The sequence below is a fragment of the Panthera onca genome, chromosome A1 (assembly GCF_046562875.1).
Source record: "Panthera onca isolate mPanOnc1 chromosome A1, mPanOnc1 haplotype 2, whole genome shotgun sequence".
Taxonomy (NCBI): domain Eukaryota; kingdom Metazoa; phylum Chordata; class Mammalia; order Carnivora; family Felidae; genus Panthera; species Panthera onca.
This window is the reverse complement of record NC_138339.1, coordinates 30,467,238-30,488,180: the sequence shown is the minus strand read 5'-3', so window position 1 is coordinate 30,488,180 and position 20,943 is coordinate 30,467,238. Positions and strand designations below refer to the sequence as shown.

The 20,943-nt window shown below is 42.0% G+C and overlaps 1 long non-coding RNA gene across 1 annotated transcript in view; it reads right to left on the bottom strand.

Annotated features, from left to right (window-relative positions):
- Positions 1-1,908: 1,908 nt before the first annotated feature.
- The window catches only part of LOC132680754 (uncharacterized), an 80,433-nt gene continuing 61,398 nt past the window's right edge, over positions 1,909-20,943 (bottom strand). Inside the window, exons 6-7 of the long non-coding RNA XR_009610692.3 lie at positions 3,179-3,389; positions 1,909-3,012 (exon numbers count right to left, since the gene is read on the bottom strand). This is a non-coding gene — a long non-coding RNA (uncharacterized LOC132680754). The remainder of the gene's footprint in view (positions 3,013-3,178; positions 3,390-20,943) is intronic.

The following is a 20,943-nucleotide window of genomic DNA, read 5'->3' as shown; positions in this document are numbered from 1 at the left end:
CTCTAGTTTTAGAATCTAAAGTTCTAAATACAAGATTACCTGAGACATACCCTTTGGCAAGTTCACTAGGATCTGGGGTTAATTTCTTACCTACCCAATGAGACTTCGTTCTCCCTGAGCAAGGCCAACGCATATGGTCACGGGGGTTGTTCACTGAACAAGAACACCTGGCTCAAGTGTCCAGTGAAGGATGACAACCAATGCTCACCAGGTTATACATCTTCATTAGGGGCTGTAGCTACTCAAAGGAAGAGGGACCTTTTTCTAATTTAATCAAAGATGCCAAAGGGGCTACCAGAGGTTCTGTTTCTGAGGACCCTCACCTTAATATTCTGTGATTCAGGCACATAAAACTGCCACCTCATATGTTCCACCTCCCCCACTTTCAGGCCAGGCCCTGTGGACTCACTAGGTTGATCCACCATGAAATACAGTTTACATCATTTAGGCTCGAGGTTACAAGCAGGGTGGGTTCCCACAACCACACAACATGGTTTGACTTTAGTTCTAAGACAAGCCCTGTCAGCCTTCTGCTCTGGACATGATCCCCAGAGACCCATGGGTTCTAGACATCTGTGATGGCTGACTTTGTGTGTCACTGGAGCTATGATGCCCAATGGTTTAGTCAAACGCTAGTTCAGATGTTGCTGTGGAGGTGTTTTTAAGATGTAATTAGTATTTATAATCCGTAGACTCTAAGTAAAGCAGATTGCCCTCTATAATGTGGGTGGACCTCATCCAATCTATTGAAGGGCTTAGACTTTACAGCAAAGACTGAGGTTCCTTGAAGAAGAAGGAATTTGGTCTCAGGACTGCAACATAAAAACCCTGCTTGAGTTTCCAGCCTGCTGGCCTGCACTACAGATTTCAGACTTACCAGCCACCATAATCTCACAAGCCAATTCCTTAATAAATTTGTCTCTCTCTCTATACACACACACACACACACACACGCACGCATCAGTAGGATATATATATATCCTATTGTTTTTTTTCTCTGGAGAACATCGACTAATATAGCACCTGAACACTGCCTTTCCAGTGGAGCAAGGCCTGCTAAGAAACCCACATGTTCTCACGAGGGCTCTCAGCAGAAGAAGCAGCCAGGAGCACAGTGATTCACGGCAATCCAAAAAAGCAGAAACCTACATATGCAGAAACCCCATTTTAGCACTAATTTTAGAGGACTGACTACAAATACAAGCTCAGAACAAATCATTTTAAGAAAACTGGATATCCAAACAGAAAGGGTAAGGTTTTGCAGGGTTGGGATCTTAAGATGATTTCATGACCATTTTTAATAATTCAGAAACTGTTTTACATGCTTGACTTTCCTGGATCTTGCAGTATCTCTCAGGAATATAGTCTTTTTTTTAATGTTTATTCATTTTTGAAAGACAGAGAGAGAGCACAAGCAGGGGTGGGGCAGAGAGAGAGGGGGACACAGAATCTGAAGCAGGCTCTAGGCTCTGAGCTGTCAGCACAGAGCCTGATGTGGGGCTCGAACTCACGAATCCCAGGAATATAGTCTTAAACTCAATTCTACTTAAATTCTGGTCCTTTGAGAGAAATGGAATAAAATGTCAGAAGAAACACATCATATTCTTCCACCAGAGACCATACGATTTCATAGGAGTTTCTTTAGATCCTTGGGTAGTGTGCATTTTAAATAATCCATGTCATTCAGTTGATATTAAAAACAAAGTAAACATTTAAAAATAGTTCAAACAAGTACATCTTCCCTTGATTTTCATGAGCAGGCCCAGAGTTTGAAATGGCATGTAAAGTCTACCCAAAAAAAAAAAAAATCTATTTAGGAATTGCAATCAATCATCTTTTCTCCCCTCCCTGTCCCCCTTAATCTTTCTGGCAGATTAATCTGAAGAACTCTGCCCAACCATCTCATTTCCTGTGTGCACACACCCTGTAGACACATACAAGCAGATCATTATCATTCCGGGAGTGATCACGGACCAAGTGTTATTTTCACCTTCTCCAGCTTTGCACCGTCTCATTCTGAAGACTCTGGCTGTCAGTCTGTCCTTCACATCTTGGTGGTATTTTTAGCACCATTTCCTTTCAGGTCTGCTTTTCTCCTGTCAGAATTTCCCTGGCAAAGAGATAGTTGCCTTCTAGCTTTTTCTACTTTCAGCAATTAATGTTCAGCGGGAAAATTCGTAAGTCTTAGTAGAGTGGCCTCAGTTATCTGCTACATCTGCCAATGATGATGAAGATGAAGCGGAGGGGGATGGAGAAGGAGAAGGAAGAGAAAGTGGCAGTAAAGAAGCAAAGGTACCTGCAAGTTTCTTGCAAGTATCATCTGAGTCTTGCTCATCTTTGAATTCCTGCCTCTTAACATCATGCCCAGCACAGAGCGTGTACTTATTCAATGTTTGGAGATTTTAAAAATATAAAGAAAATGAACAAATGGAAAAGAATGAAGTCTGCAGAGAGGGAAGAAGAAAAAGAGGGAGGGAGGGGAGAAGGAGGAAAGAAATATGAACTAAACCTGGAAATATAAGGAGACAGTAAATAAAATAGTTTCTAGAGTCAGAATGACTGGTTTGAATCTCATTTCTGGAATTCACTAGCTGTGTCACCTTGGACAAGTTTATTAAGCTTTCTAAGCTCCAACTTCCTCACCAGTAAAATGAGGATTATTATAGCACCTTCTTCATTAGGTTGTTCTGAGAACTAAGTGTAGTAATACATGTAAATAACATTCCACAAATGTTAATTACTATTATTTCTTTATCATCACCATCAAAGTCATTTTTACCCATTAATCTTGAACCTGGGTCTCTTCTTACAGAAGTATCTTGATTTGGCAACCACTGAAAATTTAGAAGTCCATTTTGCAGATACTTATAGCTGTCACTCAAGAGGAAATTCACCCAGTCGATTTCATATTCTGACAGTGCTTCAGGACATGGTGGAGTACATTAAGAACTGTTGCATTCTGATATTTTAACCAATTAATGTAACATTTCTTCTGAATGCTCAAGGCACAACCTAGGAATGTGAAGCAGATGAATCTTGTGTCACAGTTTTAGTCACATTACAGTGAATTATACTCCCTGGGTTTACAAGGGAATGTTCCCTTACATCCCAGAATATCTCCAACAGCCAAACCTGAACAAGCTTGGCAGGGACCCAGGACTCGTGGGTACTTACTCACCTGACAAGCAATCACATTTCATTTGCAATAAAGAGGAATTCCCTTTCTGATGACAAATGTACTTCAGGGACACACATGCTAAGCTGGGCACTGTCTCATGACCACTCAGGGGAACTGACCCAACAAGCTTTCCCAAATAGCAGGTAAACATCAGTCCCAAGCTATTCATCCGTATCCTCAAGGAAATGAAGGCAGAGAAATCAGGGAATTTCTAGGAAAGAGCAGAGATGGGAAAAAACAAAGGGAATCATTAGGTCTACGTTTTAATCCCATGTCCATCCACCATTTTTTCCTTCCCACTCACCCACCCAAGAATAAAATATATAATTTCGGGGAGGGGGGGGAGGCAGGGGGAAGACTGGTGCTGAATCACCATCTACTCATATGCTTGTTTTACAAAATTACTACCCTAAGGTTATAATGTTTTATAGGTGCTTGGCCCTCCTCTTCCCTCTCCTTTCCCATAGAGCAAGTCTAATCATATAACTTTTCACCCAGATCTGAATCATGGGTCTAATGATCAAGTTTATTTTTTTAAATGAAAGAAAAAAAATAATGATCATTTATGTTGTGGAACACAGAGTTTACAGACTGCAGAAAACACACGGCTGTTAATGTTTGATTTTAACAAACCTTGTTCCAAATCTGAGATTCCCATCACTCCAATAGTCTCTTTCTTTGAAATTCCAGGAATAAAGCTATGAACAACAGCAGCTCATCTCAATTGCACATAATAATTATAATGACAGCATTTGTATTTGGTAAGTTAAATTCATAAGCGAGGAACTCTATCTCCATTTACAAGAGTTAAAAAAAATGCAACCCAATAAAGAGCAGCATAACAAGAGAGAATGTTCCTTGAACATAGACAGACTGGTTAGGGGCTCCTGGGTGGCTCAGTCAGTTAAACATAGACAGACTGGAAAGGAGCTTACAGAGGAAGTCCTGGCCTCAGGAGCTTACCTAAGGCTGAGACATGGTCAGTCAACCTGGAATTCACTAGCTGTAAGTTTCCTGAAAAATGCCCATCCTTCGGCACAATGCCAAACAAGCTCAGGTTTGGAATCACAGCCCCAGAGACTGTCTTAGTCTGTTCAGACTGCTATAATAGAAATACCATATATTGGTAGTTCACAACAAACATTTATTCCTTACAGTTCTAAAAACTAGAAGTCCAAGGTCAAGGATCCAGCATATTTGGTGTCCAGTAAAGAGTTCCTGATTCACAGATGGCTGTCTTCTTGCAGTGTCCTCACACGGTAGGAGGGGCCAGGGAGCTCTCTAGGGTGTCTTATATAAGGACACTGAGCCCATTCATGAGGGCTCCACCCTCATGACCTAATCACCTCCAAATACCACCATGCTGGGGGTTGGGTTCCTACATATGAATTTTGAGAGACATGAACATTCCATCTATTGCAGAGACTGAGTCCCCAGACTCGCAAGTGCTGGATGAACCTCAGCAGTTCACTAAAATGTGCGGTTGCCTATTCTTTCCATCTGTGAAATGGAGATACTACCCACCTCACAGCACTGTTATGGGAACAAATTATTTCATGTATGAGAGCACCTAGTAAACTAGCAAGATAACGTTTAGCTAGAGCAGTTGGGGAACACATCATGACAGAGGGAGGCTCCAAACTGAGTATTAAAAAAGGAGCAGGGTCTCAATAGGTAAGAGAACAATGTGACAGGTAATAATCATGACAGCAGCAAAGACAATACAGATACAAGGGGTAAATTAGACTAATAGGAGCAGGGAAGAGTGCTGCAGTCATGGGACATAGGCCTTTGTTTGATCCTTCTGTCTGGAGGTCCACAAGAATCTTGGGATTAACATTTCACAAAGTTGTACTTTACATAAAAGTTTGATAAAAACTTAAACCACACAAAATGCTAATTTTCCATAAGACATGCATTTTCCTGCCCAATTTTACTGACAAGCAATCTTCCTCATAACTATGCACCCTCTAGTTAGTGTCTCAAGTCCCTAAACCAAAGGTTCTCAAAGTGTGGTCCCCAGGCCTGCAGCATCAATCACCTGGCACGGTGTAGAAAGAATCATGGTCCCCCCAAAGATCCACATCCTAATCCTTGCAAATATTTGTTTCATGGCAAAGAATAATAAAATTTCAGGTGAAGTTAAGGCTGCTAATCAGCTCACTTTAAAACAAAAAATTATCCATGTGAGCCCAATGTAATCCAAGGATCATTAAATGAGGAAGAGGGAAGCAGAAGAGTTAAAAACCAGACAGAGACCAGTGCGACTCAACCAGTCCTTGCTGGCTTTGAAGATGGAAGACAGCCACAGGTGAAGGAATGCAAGGAGCCTCTAGAAGCTGGAAAATGCAAGGGAACAGATTTTCCCTTAGGCCCTCCACACAACCCTGCCAACACCTTGATTTTAGCCCAGTGAGACTCACTTTGGACTTCTGTCCTACAGAACTATGGAATAATAAAGTTATGTTGTTTTAAGCAGCTATATTTCTAATAATTTGTTACAGCAGCATTAGAAAACTAATACATCTGGAAAGTTGCTAAAAAGGCAAATTTTCTGGCCACAACCCAGACCTACTGAATCAGAAAATCAGAGGGTGGGGCCCAGAAATCTGCCATTAAACAAGCCCTTGGGGTAATTCTGATGCACACTAAAGTTTGAGAGCCACTCACTAGACTAAGCAAACACATTCAGGCAGAGATCCCCAAGAAAAGTCAACACTGACAACTGATGACTTGATTAACCATGATAAAATCTACTAGTGCTATGTCCTGCCTTGACAAGCATAGAATAGGAAACCCAACCAAATCATTGGTGATTCAGATTCCTTCAGGGCCCGGGGTCCTCACTTGGAATAGCAGTGATAAATGTGCCCTAGTCCAAGACCTATTCTGGAAGCTCTTTTTAAAATTCACTGGTGATTCCAACTAGACTTTTATAAAGGGTGGAGTCATTTGCCTCTTTCTCACTAAACTTGAGTAATATTGGGGAAATGTGGGTGGGTGAACATCCAAGTAAACTGAGGATTTATGAGGGCTTGTTCCAGGAAGGAGAGGGCGACTTAAAAAACTCATAGATATGGAGGGCTGGGGATTCTTACTGTCCATGAAGCTGGTTCCTCCATCTTGAGTGTAGGTCTGCTCATGCCCACCACCACAGCACTGCCAATATCTCTAATGACAAGGACCTCACTACCTCCCATGGCAAACTATTCCATTCAGAGAAGGCTCTAATTTGTGAGATCTGAATTCCTTTCATCTGGCAGCTGATTTTCTTTGGACTTCACGCTTGATTTCATATTGGCCTACACTGAATTATTTGAAGTCTCTGATGCCCACTCATATGCAAGAACGAAATATGGCTGGGTTGTAACCTCCACTGCATACATTGACTTGTTTTCTCAGCACTATTAGCCTCTACTGACCTCAAAGGGAGGCATGTGCGTAAGCTAGGCAGGAGGTAGACATGGACCCGGTTAAAGGCAAAGTGCTTTAAAAGCCTTTGATGAAAGGCATTAAGGCTTGAAAGGGTTGTTTCTGAAATACTACACCTCCCTTTTAAGAACTCTTAAGATCTGGAGGGTGATACTCTCTCACCCCAGAAGAATTCAAGCATGAATGTTCTTAGAGCCTCCAATTAAGAGTCCAATTCCATCTCTCCAGATGCTCATTTCCACCAAAATTACCTAGTTGATTTTTTTTAAAGAACAAACAAAACCAAGCTGAACAATATCTCAGAGTTAAATAACCACTAAATGGGTGTTGACAAATTAAGATATAAAAGCCCAATAGCTCTACTTCATACATATAACTATAAATGAAAAGAAAACCCCAAACCATTCGTGCATTACTTATTGATTAATCCAACTGTTGTGTGCATCTATTATCTGCCAGCCACTAAAATAGATACATGATGATGAACTAGACAGACACAGTGCCTGCCCTCTTAAGGCTTGAAGACTCCATTTAAACATCAACTCATCTGTATTCCTATGGTCCTGGGGCATTAACATTCAGATGTTTGTATCATTTATAAAGTGATATAGAGAAATGTGCCTATTGTATTGGAATGCACCTAGATCCTTGAATCAGATGGTTAAATGTTATATATTTTTTTAATGTTTATTTTAGAGAAAGAGACAGACAGAGCATGAGTGGGGGAGGGGCAGAGAGAGAGGGAGACACAGAATCTAAAGCAGGCTCCTGGCTCTGAGCTGTCAGCACAGAGTCTGACACGGTGCTTGAACCCACGAACCGGGAGATCATGACCTGAGATGAAGTCGGATGCTTAACCGACTGAGCCACCCAGGCGCCCCTATGTTATACATTATTTTTAGAGATGGGAGTTGAAAACCCAAGACAAAACAGTCCTTGGATTTTCTGGATGGTGCATGTTAAATACATAAGAAAATCTCATTCTTATCCACTGTTATATTGGTCTCTTTATAGAAATGATGGTTGTCCAAGAGGGGATTATATTAATAGGATGCTTTTTTTTTTTTTTTAATTCTTACTCTATGTCTTAATGTTGATTCCATCTGCACAGAGTTCAACCTTGGTGGCCAATGTCACTGGATATCAGCAGTAATTATGAGCCCACAGTCTTCTCTGTGATCTCTGCCAACCTCTAGGGGCTGGCCCCCCTCATTCCATTTTTAGCAGAAAGGTATGAACTACCAATGGCTGTCATAGCACCAGCTCTTATCACTACCCCAAATGCTAGCATCATCTGTGGATTCTCCAATATAACTAATCCTGGAAGACCAGAAGATGCTTAAGACATGTGCAAATTCTTCTGTAAAGACGAAAGAGCTGCTCTTCTGGATCAGGATAATAGCTGTGACAGAGATCCCAATAAGCATCTTATGGAAGAATACAGTATGATCTTTGATGTGGTCTCAAAAAGTCAGATCCTAACTTAAAAAAAAAATTAAAAATCTGTTCCCTCCACAGCCAACTCTATTAACCATAAACATATAACCATTGTAAATTTGTATTTACAGAGCTTCCCTTAATTCTCGAGTAATGAGAAACAAAAGTACATTACCCCATATGAAGTAGGACTTCTTTATATTATGTTAAGTTTGCCTTTCAAAGAATATTTCTTTAGAAATTCAGAACTTGTGAACTCTTAGCCTTTACTTTTATAGGCTGAACAATACTGGCCTTCTCACCTGTTCTCATAAATACAGCCCCTGCCTCTCCCTGCCCCCTTCCATCTCTTTACCTCCCACCTTCATGCTTCAATTTTATTTATCTCCCCATAGCCTTCTTTTCCGGCAGCATCTTTTCTTTTCTTGTGACACAAGCCTGTGTTCAAACACAGAACAAAGTTTGTCAGGGGGTGAATCCATCTTTCTCTTCCATAATGGTAACACAATGCTGTTCCATTTCCAACATGCCTAAATGATGACCAGAATTTGCTGGATCTTTTGCAACCAACGTCTTCGTTGACCCCTGTGCCCTTTTCTAGATTGCATCTGGTAATCCAGAAATGATTAATTCACCTGAATAGCTTATTCTCCCACATATTCAAGACCTTTATCTATTTTGAACAAGAAAATGGAAAAATGTTATGATTTTCATCATGTCACTCCTTGAGATGGCATCTAGGCCAGAAGAAACTGTGGCTGAAACCCTCACTAAAGCAAGCTGCCCTGTCATGGGGGGCACTCGGCAGTCCTGTGGGAAAGCCCATATACACACAGACCACATGGAGAGGAAGCAAAGAGCCTCACCTTGCCAGCCACGTGAGTGACCCACCATCAAAGCAGATCCTCCACCCTCTATCAAGCCTTCAGATGATTCCAGCCCCCAGTTTTGGGTCTTCTAGCTGAGACTTCAGACATCATGGAGCAGAGACAAACCACCCCTGCTGTGCCCTCACCCTCTCTGAATTCCTGGCCCACAGTAACTAGAAGATAATGATAGCTATTATTTAAAGATACTGGCATTGTGAGGTAATTCGCTACACCAATTGGTAAATATCACAGCATATATGTATGCAAAGATAACTTTTCTTGGAAAAGCAAAAAAAAAATTATAATATAAAATTCAAGGTAGTGGTTACCTCTGCATGGGAGGCAAAAAAGCAGGGTAGGATAAGATGATATGAATAATTAATAAGTAATCAGTGAATATCTACATCTTGGTTGGATGGTAATGTTCTTTAACAGGTAGATAGATGAATAACAGAGAGGATCTTGCATAGCCCAATGATGATAGTGTTTCATGAGCAAAAAATTATATTTAATCCATTTTAAGCAGATGTCCAATGATAAGGAAAGAAATAAAAGGGAAGGAGAGAGAAGGGGAAAAGGAAGAGATGAGGGAGGTAAGGTAGGAAGGAAAGAAACGTCAAGAGAAAGAAGGAAGGGAGAGAGGAAAGATGGAAGGAAGAAGTTATTAGGTTACTACTTGGTAAAATTTGAACTTATTTCCATCTGTCACCTAGCACATCTACTTCTGGGTAGAAGGAGCTTCTCCTTAGAGAAGCTCTAGCACTAGGAGACAGGTACAATATTCATATAAACATTTTAGGGGAGAAAAAAAAACTAGAAATATACAAATATCCAGCAACTATAAAATGAATAAGTACATGGTGGTTATTCAGGAAGTAGAACATTACACAGTGATGAATACTAGTGACTAACATCATGGATGAATCTCCACTTGACACCATGGATAAATATCTAGAGATGTACAGTCCAACAGAACTTTCTGCAATGATATAAATGTTCTAGAGCATGATGCTGAGCAGAAGACAAGAAATGACTCTGTATCTATGAAGCTAAAGGCAGACAAAACTAAACAGTATACTGATTAGAAATGCAAATATGGTAGTAAAACTATACTGAAAAGTGAGAAAATATGCAAAATTTACACTGGTGGTTAGGGGAAGCAGGGTGGGGATTCAAGAGGAGCAGGGAGATTTGATAGTTTAGAAATATTCTAAAGTGGAGGGGGAGATCCATAGGTATTCATATTTTTATTCTTTGTTTTTTAAATGTTTTTATTTATTTTTGAGACAGAGAGAGACAGAGCATGAGTGGGGGGGGGGGGGGGCGGGGCAGGGCAGAGAGAGGGGGAGACACAGAATCCGAAGCAGTCTCCAGGCTCCGAGCTGTCAGCACAGAGCCTGACGCGGGGCTCGAACTCACGGAGTGTGAGATCATGACCTGAGCCAAAGTCAGACGCTTAACCGACTGAGCCACCCAGGCACCCCACATATTTTTATTCTTAAACTATACACAGACGTTGTACACACTTTCATATGTACTATAAATTAAAGAAATAAAAGATATGAGTACAAAGCAACAAAAGAGGGAATCACCATCCCATGAATGGACTTAAGCAGAATTTCCTTCTGGTACAGCGTTACTCTTTCTCTCTCCAATGTCTTGGAGTCAAATATGCAAGAAACCTCACCATCCCAGGTTTCATCTTGCCCTCCTCTGAAGATTAAAACAAACAAACAAACAAACAAACAAACCACATGCAGCACCAAACCATTCCTTCCCACCAACAGATCTCCAACTCAGCTTTGTGGACTGTAGTTTATTTAATGCCACATGGCGCAGTGGATGGGGAACTGGATCCTCAGAGACCAAGACTGGGGGCTGCCGAATCACTCCCAACTTCTACGACTTTGAGAAAATCATCTCACCTCTCTGCTCAGCCCCCTCAGAAGAGCCCCTGGGGTTAACCAGCACTGCTCCTTTTTAAAATGTTCTTATGTTGGACTTTTTGGTTTAGTTTCCTTTGAAGAAAAGATTACACCGCTTTAAAAAAAAAAAAAAGTTCAAAAGCCTCTAGACCAAATGATCACTAACAATTCTTGCTGGAACATTTTAGAAATCTGTGTTTTGTGACAGCCACATTGGGCCTGGCACACTGTTAGATAGGTAGATGAAAAGGGACTAAAACTAGATCACAAACCTGGCATCTTACAGAAAAAGCCTAAATGTGTATTGCCTAGAATGATGGATTATTCCAAAAGTTCTCTCAGATTTTTCTTCCTTGTTCCAGAACCCACCTCCTATCCTACCACCCTTACTCCTAGGTATCTGACAGCAAATCTGGATAACCAGTTTAATCACTATTGAAGAAAAATAATGCGAGAGGGACTGTAGATCAGGGGCATTTTCTGCAAGGGGCAGAATTGCATGGGAATTTTCACAGGAGTGCCTGGTGGCCCACAGCCCTCTCCTCTGACCCTGTCCATCCTCTAATGTCTACACTGCTCAGGGGCAGGTTGCACAGGCCCCTCAGCTATTCTGTCTTTAGGTCTTCTTCCTCCACCCATTCTTGGGTTTCTCTTATACTCTGCTAGGTCAATGATATGTCAAGTGTTCCAGATCAGACATTATCATTTAAATCCCTATTTTCTGGGCATGATGAATTTCAGGTACCAGGTAGAGATGCCTGCATGGCACAATCTTCTGTCCATCTGTATACAAAGTCAACCCTGCTGGGGACCACTTGTCCCATAATACTCACCACTGCCTGACAGGACAGAATGGAAGATTTGTCCTCTGGCCAGGATCCCAACATTACTGTCTCAGTAAAAGATTAGCTATTGGGCGTCACCCTACTTTGGGCCACACTCTCTACTTTAACTCATTCTAATTTCCAAACAGTATGCGCCAGTTGTTGTTCTAAAAAATAACAGAAGAAAAAACAGTAATTTTTAGGATATATGAGCTTGTTATATAGACTAATTGATACAGTCCATAGTTCTTCGGACTGGTCAGATTAATGAGAAACTGAAGATTCAATATCACGATTTCTGCAAGATGCAATTCTGATATGAAATCACGACACACCCTCTGGAGAAACAAAGGCTATCATTCCTTTTTCCTCTCTTCCCTCCCTTCACTCAGGGGGAATGGAGCTGAACTCCCAGGAGAATCACACAGCCACGCTGTGTCAATTTCTAGACACTCACATTGAGTTTGAAATGAGAAGATTTTAAGTGTTGCCCGTAAAGATAAGTAATTTTCTCCCTGGGAGAAAAAAAAATCAGCACAGGAAGAAATCAACCATTTCTGCCTCAGCCATCCCAGAAATTAGCAGTTTCCTCAAATCACAAAAATAAGTTCTCTGTCTGCTCCTATTGCAAAAAAGCATCTTCATTTGTTTATAGGATCACTACTAAACATACTGGCTTCCTCCACCCATGGTCTGGAAAATCATTCTCCAGGATTTTTATAAACAAGTTGAGTGGAGGAGGCTCAAAGCAATGCTCTGTCTAAAGGAAATTATACCCAGCCCCCAAACTCCAGCAAGCATGAACTCAGTGCCCAAAGAATTCAAGCTAATCCACCCCATTCTCAGTGGCTGGACCTGGTGGTCCACGTGCATATCCTCCAATCCAAAGGAAATGGGCACCGTCTCATCAGGAAGCCAGACTATACAAACTGGGATCCCTCCCATTTATCATATTGCCATTTTGTTCTAAAAAAGGAAACAAGTAATATTTGATGGTTCTCATTTTTTCAGAAATTTAACCCATTTTCCTTTGACCAACATTCTATACCAGCAACCCATGGATGTCCATCCCAACCTCATCTCCCACTGCTCCCTTAGCCTCTGCCAGAACCAAGCTGTTTTAATTTCTATCCCTTATGCCCCTCTCTCCCACCTTACACAGTTCCTACTTGGGATGCATCCCCTACCTCTGAAATTCTTTCCAACATTCAAATCCCAATGCCCGCCTCTTCCTTAAAACCTTCCTAAACATTCCAGCCAGAAATCTCTCTACTTCCTATGAATGTTAGATCTTCTGGCTTATACTCTTCTTAACTTGCCATTTTTACATACTAATTTGCTGGTTGAGATTTTCAGTTTATTTGGCTTGAACTTTAATATAACATCTACCTATCCTAGTTCCCCCACTAGACTGAAGGCTTCAATGTCAATGGCCAAGAGGGTTGCAAGGAAGATACCTTAAACTTTTGTGGATCACCTGTAGCATCTACCACTATCTTTATACAGAGTAGCTGACTCAATAAAAGTCTGTTGATAATGTTTGAGAAGTGAAGATTCCAGACAAAGAAACTCAAAGTATGTTTTCAAACGTAGGAACAGATTCCTCTTTAGTAAAACAAACAGCTAATCTATATATTCACATTATTCCTAAGACTCAGCCAAATCCCTAGAATTAGGTCTACATCAAGTTTGTAGACATTACCAGTATGCCAGTTAAACTCTCACATTTAGGGATAATGGGATAGAGACCCCAAAATCCCCCAGAGTGTCCCTAGGTTTGCCATTCCAACTATATCATGCTTGATCCTAAGGACCTTGGAAAATTCTTGAATTTGGGACTACCCAGAATCATTTTGTCTTTGTCAACCCAAAGTGGGTAATAAGACATCCCTCCCATCTCCCAGTGCCCTCAGAACCCAAAACCAGACCAGTCCTGACTTGCAGCTGTTCAAGGATATCCAGTTTCAGGCATTTACCCCATTGAATGGCTTCCATATTCATTGTTTCATAGGCCAAATGAATACATGAATAACCTGTATCTACTTAATAGGCAGATAATCAATGAGTGGTCCCTATGATTGTTACCTTATTTTGTCTTTGCTGTTTTAATAAGAAGTAGGGCTTATCTAAAGACTTTCTTTGGACTCTAAGTCCTCAGGACTCAAGTTCTCCAATATCCAGGAAAGACATAAGCACATTTACCATATAAATAAATATCAATATATCAATATATATTATCAGTAGAAAGTTACCATCTCCTTCCTTGGGAAGAACTGTCCATTGTTCCTCATTTTTCATGTCAAAATATTTTTCTTCTTAATAAATTACTAGTCTAGGAGATAGTAGCTGTCAACTAGTTTTTAATGGTATTACTTGACAAAATAAGAAGTCCGGCTATCCTGTTTCCTCCAAATTATTCAAAAATTGGATCCACCTATAAAATCAAAGCTTGGGAACCACTGGCTGGAGAATGTAGACCTAATTAGTACTAACATTATATCTCTGCCCTTTACTCTCATTTGGACCTTACTTTAAACCATTATTTATGGAGGCACCCATTGGGTACCTAGCATTATACCAGGGGTTGGGATTACAGACACAATATACAGATGTCATTATCAGTTTGCCTAAGGTCTAGGAAAGAGGCAAGCAGACAGTTATCCTATTTAAAAAGCCATTGTTTCCATGTTCCATCCATGGTGGGTTCCACAAAAAGGAGCATCTGGTCCTCCAGAACTCAACCTCTCATCCTTTTGAAGGGGTCTGCCTACAAGAAGACATTTGTCCTTTTTTTTTTCTAGAAACCTAAAAATTAGAAGTGGCCTGGGCCTTTCTCAGTCTCCAAGATGCTCTCCTTTGATGCTCAGTCAATAAGTCCCAGGCTCACTTTGACCTTTAAGTTGTATCCTTCAGCTTCAGTTAACATTCAACAAACCAAAACATATCCTCCTTTGTGTTCCATGATTCCTCAGCATATGATAATTTTAATCGTACTCTGTTGCTCTTGAAATATTTCTCTTATTATAAGATATCACCTTTCCCAAAGGAGATTCCAATCAAGACCCAGAAGAAAACAATTAAGGTGTTATTCAAACAAGAAATAAATGGCAGATCATAAATAGGGTAATCAAAAGCATCATAAAATTTAATGAGGACACAAGGGAAAAATGATAAAAGGGCTTCTTGTCTACAGAAAAGGTGAGAAGTTCCTCTACTCCAACTTTTAACTTCCACACCCCATACCCTGTGGCTACAGAGATTTTTTTGGTGACACATCACTTGGATACCTTATAGCAAGTGAGGATAGATAGGCACAATGACATGTTGATAAGCTGGCTCTCTGAAGGAGAAAAAAAAATCTGATTTGCAGCAGTTACCAGTTTCCAATGGGGCAAATACTCCTGCTCTGGCCAATTTCAAACTGCTAACAGTTTAGTATAACCAGATAAGAAAATTCTTAAGTATTCAACTACTAGTTTTCATGAGCACGTGTGAATAGCTCCTACACACCATCAGAGGAGTGGCATTTGAGAAGTGACTGCTCCGATCCTCATCAGTTGGTAAGAAAGGCCTTTTGGTGGGGCTAGGTAACTCCCTGACTTGGGTGAGAGCAAGCAAGCACATCAGCAAGGGTACATTAAGTCACTCTTGTTACACACCTGAAGATGAGAACCAATGGCCTTAGGACAGAAGCCAAAGAAAAGTTGATAGTTCAAAGAGGAAATTCCCATGCTCAGCCAGGTGTTGTCCAGACATTGGAGGGCAGGGAGGGACTGAATACAGGCAAGCTGAGGGCACAAAGGGCCACAGAGGGAAGTTGGGGACAGAGAGGGAGAACCTGAGGGTAAGAGATGAGATGAAGATGACAGAGGTTCCCCCCAAAAGCAGCCAAGTACAAAATAGGCTCATTTCACAACTTCACCTTCAACTGATACGTGTTTGTTGAATTGAGTTTCCTGAAAACTTTCATTTGGCTTCCAAGGAAAACAACCATAAAGATATGGTTTTCTGTCCTGTGGTCTGTCCCCCCCAGGAACGTGATTGCAGGAATGTGAACTCAAGCTGATAGCTCCTTTCTACACATATGGAACAGCTTTGGGATGGGAAAAAGATTTTTAAAAGACTGAAAAAAAATCCCTGAAGAGCAACTTGGCTTTTGTTTAATGGGTCTGATTAACAATTTGAGAGAAATGAGAACTGTGGCAAAATGGAGTTTTTGAAATTCTGAATTGCTCCTTAGAACAGGGCTTTACCATTCAGTAGCCTGACTATGGGTCCCCTGGGCCTGCTAAGGCTCTTAATTTGATTACTTTTAATATAAAATTTTTAAATAAGACATTTTCATTTCAGTGGGATGAATGGATAGATGATAAATAGAGGTGACTATTAAACACTAGGTTTCCCTCCTCTCAGCTCCTACTGGCACCTTCCTCACTCTTGCTCGAGGGAATCAACATCCTCTTATCCGGAGCATTGAGAACTACTAAGATTCTAATTGGAGGCAGATTCAGGCCCATACTGTGGCCAAGTCTGGTGAAATTTTTGCCAGTATCTCTAAGAACCTGTTTGCAAGTCTTCTCACTAAAGGTGATGATTCATGCATTCAAAGTTCAGAGACACAAAGACACACAGACAGAGACAGAGACACACAGAGAGAGAGACAGAGATGAGATATCTATTTATGTAAAGATATTTATATTAAGGAATTAGTTCACACAATTTTGGGGACAGCAAGTCTGAAATTTCTAAGGCAGGCCAGCAAGTCAGAAACTCAATAGGAATTAACTCTGCAATCCTGAGGCAGAATTTCTTCTTCCCTGGAAACCCCAGATTCTGCTCTTAAGGCATTCAACTAATTAGATGTGGCCCACCCACATCATCAAGAGTAATCTCCTTTAAAGTAAACTGACTGTGGATGTTAATCCCTTCCCCACAATATCTCCACAGCAACATCTAGACCAGTGTTTGGCCAGACAACTGGTCACCATAGCTAACCTGACACATAAAATTAACCATCACAGGTAGGATCCTAGCTCACCCTCTTTGGCCCCAGGCTGGAATTTTTTCTCCACTGCTGTTCTAGTACTCTTGGATCCCATTACCACTATCTGGTTGCACAGATAGTGCCACGGTGGTTGTGTTAATGTGGCCCACATCAGGTCTATTCTCTGTGACTCCTAAATGCCTTCTACTACCCTCTGGTCCTCTTCTCTCTGATATGTTCTCTTGGGAAAGATGACTCTACCCTCCTTTGAGGCTCAGTCTCTTGAATTTTTTGTTCTAATATCTGGGTTCACAGGGGGCAAATACCACTACCCAGAGTCCCTCATCAGCCCCCTATAAGGACCCATGAGCATACTCCACTTCCTCCTTCAAAGGATAGTGTCCGTTATAGGTCGCTGTGGGCCCATGTCTGTGTCAACCTTGCTCTAAGACCCACATGGGTCTGCGATTCTTTGGAATCTTGCCAGTCACTAGGGCAGAGGGAAAATGGAAAACCATGCCCCGACTCTTAAAGCTGCCATCTGAAAATGACACTCATCCCTTCCATTCACGTTTCATTGGCCAAACCATGTCACATGGCCATATGAACCACAAGGGAGCAGAGGAAGTACCACCCCACCATGTACCTAGAAGGAGATCAGCTGGTGAATGTCTGGTGACCAGCACTGACCATTACCCCAAGTTCTCTCAGCTTACCTGCAAAGCTGACGGACACACCTCAAGTGGGCTGTCAAATCTTTTTGGGTTCAGATCGTCAGCCCCTCCTCCTCCCTTCCCCAGGTGCTTGTGAGTCTCCATCCAGTGCACTCACAACCTTCCTCCTCCATCCTCTTCTGTGTCTCAGCCTTTCCTAACTGCCCAGACACAGAAACAACCTTCCTTCCAAAGTCGGTGCTAGAAATGTATCATGGAAACACACGTTGCACAACATTAATAGGCAGAGTCTATTAAAGAAAGGATTATTTCTCCAAGATTTCCTGATCCAACATCTTGACTCACTCATTGCAAACCACGCAAGACCAGTGGCTGCCTAGTACTTAAACTGTCGATGTGATTCTAACAAAATACAGTTAAAGATGAGAAAGAATTCTTAAGTTAAATATAATGTGTAAATAAAAGAATGTTCTGTAACACAGAATAATCTCAATTTTGTGAAACAAAATATTCACATATGCAGCTTTTAATGGGTCAAAAAAAAGACTTCAAAATGATAGAGCGTTTTTTTCCGGAAAGTGGAAGGAGAATTGATTGATATGTTCTTAGGTTTTTAAGAGAAGAATGTATGCATATTCTTTTAACTAGCAAAGCTATTTTTTCAAGGTTTTAAAGTCCACATGGATGAGAGTTTTTCATCCTCTCATTGCCTTTTAATCAGTCTTCTAGGCAAGAATCTTCCCTTACATCTCATTAAACTCTTTTTTATAGTAGTATAAATCTGTTGCATCCTGTCTGGCTTACAAAAAAAAGAGGGGATGCGGTTAAGAGAGGCATGGTGTCTCCTTAGATTACTGTAACAATGGCAGAAAAGTAACCAGGAAAACTACTTCAACTCCTCCTGTGGCCGCAGAGAATCCACCTACAGGAAGTCTTGGGCTCCCCTCCTCCCTGCTGGACTAATGCACCTGAACATAGAGGGAATCTAGAAGCAGGGTGGGGCCAAGGATGGGCAGATGCAGCAGATTCTCTCCCCCCCCCACCCCCCCGGCCCCGTCCCGCCCAAAGAGAAGGCACTCCTCCTGCAAGATTGGACACCATTCCAGGTCAAGTCACGCCAAGTTAAGCCAGGGCTTCTCCGGGCATTGCTTTGGACTTATCCCCTCATCTGCAAGTCCTGGGGCTGGGCAGAGTGTGTGTGGCTAGTGAAACTGTGCGGGTGGGGGGGACTTGTGTTGGTTTTAAAACATGGATGCACCACATATGCTTGAAAGGTGGTGTAAGGTCCCCATCAGAGGTTGACCAGAGTCAGGAGGCACCAGGGACAACGGCACATTCAAGCAGTTATTATAAGCTCTGGAATATTTTTTGTTTTCTAAATTTATCCAGGATCATAAGCCCTCTAGTCTTATCTACTTCCTATGGCCACAAAGAGGGGGCACAGGGAAAGACAGCTGGGGGAAAATAAGAGCACACACTGGCTTACAATGAATGGTAATAAAAGCAAACATATTGAGGGCTTACTATGTGCTGACCTCTTTCTACGTAGTATCTCAATCTTCCAGTAACCTCACATAGCAGGGATTAGGACAGCACACATTTTACGGATAAGGAAACCAAAGTTCTACAAGCTCAAGTGCAATAGTGGAGCGCACTGGTTCAGACCATGGACTCAGGAGCCAGACTGTAAGGATGTGAATCCTGGTTCTGTCATTTACTAGTGTCTGACCTTGGCATGTTACAGAACCTCCCTGCGCCTCAGTTTGCCTTACTGGCAAAATGAGGACAGTATGCGTACCTTCCTCACCAGGTGATGGTAAGGACTAAAAGTTACTCTATGCAGGAGGCATAGAGAACTCCCTTCAGATGTAACTTGAATCGATCTTCTGTACAACATATCATAATGAAACTGGCAAAATACAAAGATAAAGAGAGAATTCTGAAAGCAGCTAGGGATAAACGAGCCCTAACCTACAAGGGTAGACACATAAGGGTAGTAGCAGACCTATTATCTACTGAAACTTGGCAGGCCAGAAAGGAGTGGCAGGAAATTTTCAATGTGATGAACGGGAAACATATGCAGCCAAGAATCCTTTATTTATGCACAAAGCTTAGAAACAGTAGATGGCCCTTGACATACACTGTAAAGCGCTAGGTCTTGTTAAGTCATTTGCCCAAGGCCACAAGGTCAGGAAGGGGCAGTGCCAAGAACTGAAGGTCAACAGTGTCACACCAAAGCCCCCACACCTAAAATCTACCCGACCCTGACAACACGACCTATCTAGCTGGCCCTTGTAACACACCCAAAGGCATTCTATTTGAATCTAAAGATATCCTCTGGGCAGTCATTTAAGCAAACATTATAACGCAACAACAACCTTGCCTCCATACAGCATTCTAAAACAAATAGATGCTGAAGTTTTTTTTTTTTAATTTTTTTTTAACGTTTATTTATTTTTGAGACAGAGAGAGACAGAGCATGAACAGGGGAGGGGCAGAGAGAGAGAGGGAGACACAGAATCAGAAGCAGGCTCCAGGCTCTGAGCCATCAGCCCAGAGCCTGACGCGGGGCTCGAACTCACGAACCGTGAGATCGTGACCAGAGCTGAAGTCGGACGCTTAACCGACTGAGCCACCCAGGTGCCCCATAGATGCTGAAGTTTTAAGTCACCAGTGTGTCGCCAACATACAGCAAGAGCTGGTGACTGTCCTCGGAGGGAAGGAAAGCAGCACAGAGACTCTCTGCTCACTCCCCCTTGGGCCAAACACCTCACAAGGGAGGCGATGCCCCATCCTGGGTCTCTCTCCACTGGGCTTGACTGGAGTGTCCAGCTATGGGCACACTTCGGTGGGTGCAGCCTGGCCACCCCCCAGCCCTGTCTGCTGCCCTTCAGGCTGCTCCAAGCAACTACAAGCATGTTAAATCTGCAGCGCCCCTGGGTTTTTAGGTCTCACCTTGGATTTTGATGTAGGTCCAAAGTGGAAGCTTAGTTTAAGGGAGAAAAAGGAAACCCTTTCAGCTGACACTAAAGTTGAATAAAGGAAGTGGAGGGATGATGAGCACTAGTCCAGACAAGAGGAACTTCCTTCCCTTAGCTTAGTGTGGGCTAAACCCACAGGCCTAATTACCACCATTTACATTCCCTGCACCATAACAACCTCAGTGGTGCCTCAAGTGGCAGATGGAACAAAAGCATCTCCCCTGTGAGATGCAATAAACCCCCAGGGAATAGCAGAATGTGAGAATAAATCCCTACTCCATCAGCTGCCAGCTGTATGCCCAGGGGCAAGCCGTTTTGGTTCCTTCACCTGTGAAATGGGGATGATCATCTCCATTCATCACATTTGCTGAGAAGAGTAACTGAAGGAAGGGTCTACATGAAAGGGCTCTCCGAATTTTCTGCAGTAGTCCCTACAAAAGTAAGGTCATATTAATCATGGGTTTTTTTTGTTTTTTTTTTTACTCTCTATATTTTATGATGCTTTGACATCTTGAGGACCTTGCTGGCTGGGAGAGACTGCCCCTAGGGACAGAAACAACTTGCCTGTGATGGTTTTCATCTGCACACCAACAAATCCAGAGCCAGTGTCCTGAACCACCTCCACTATCTAACTCACAC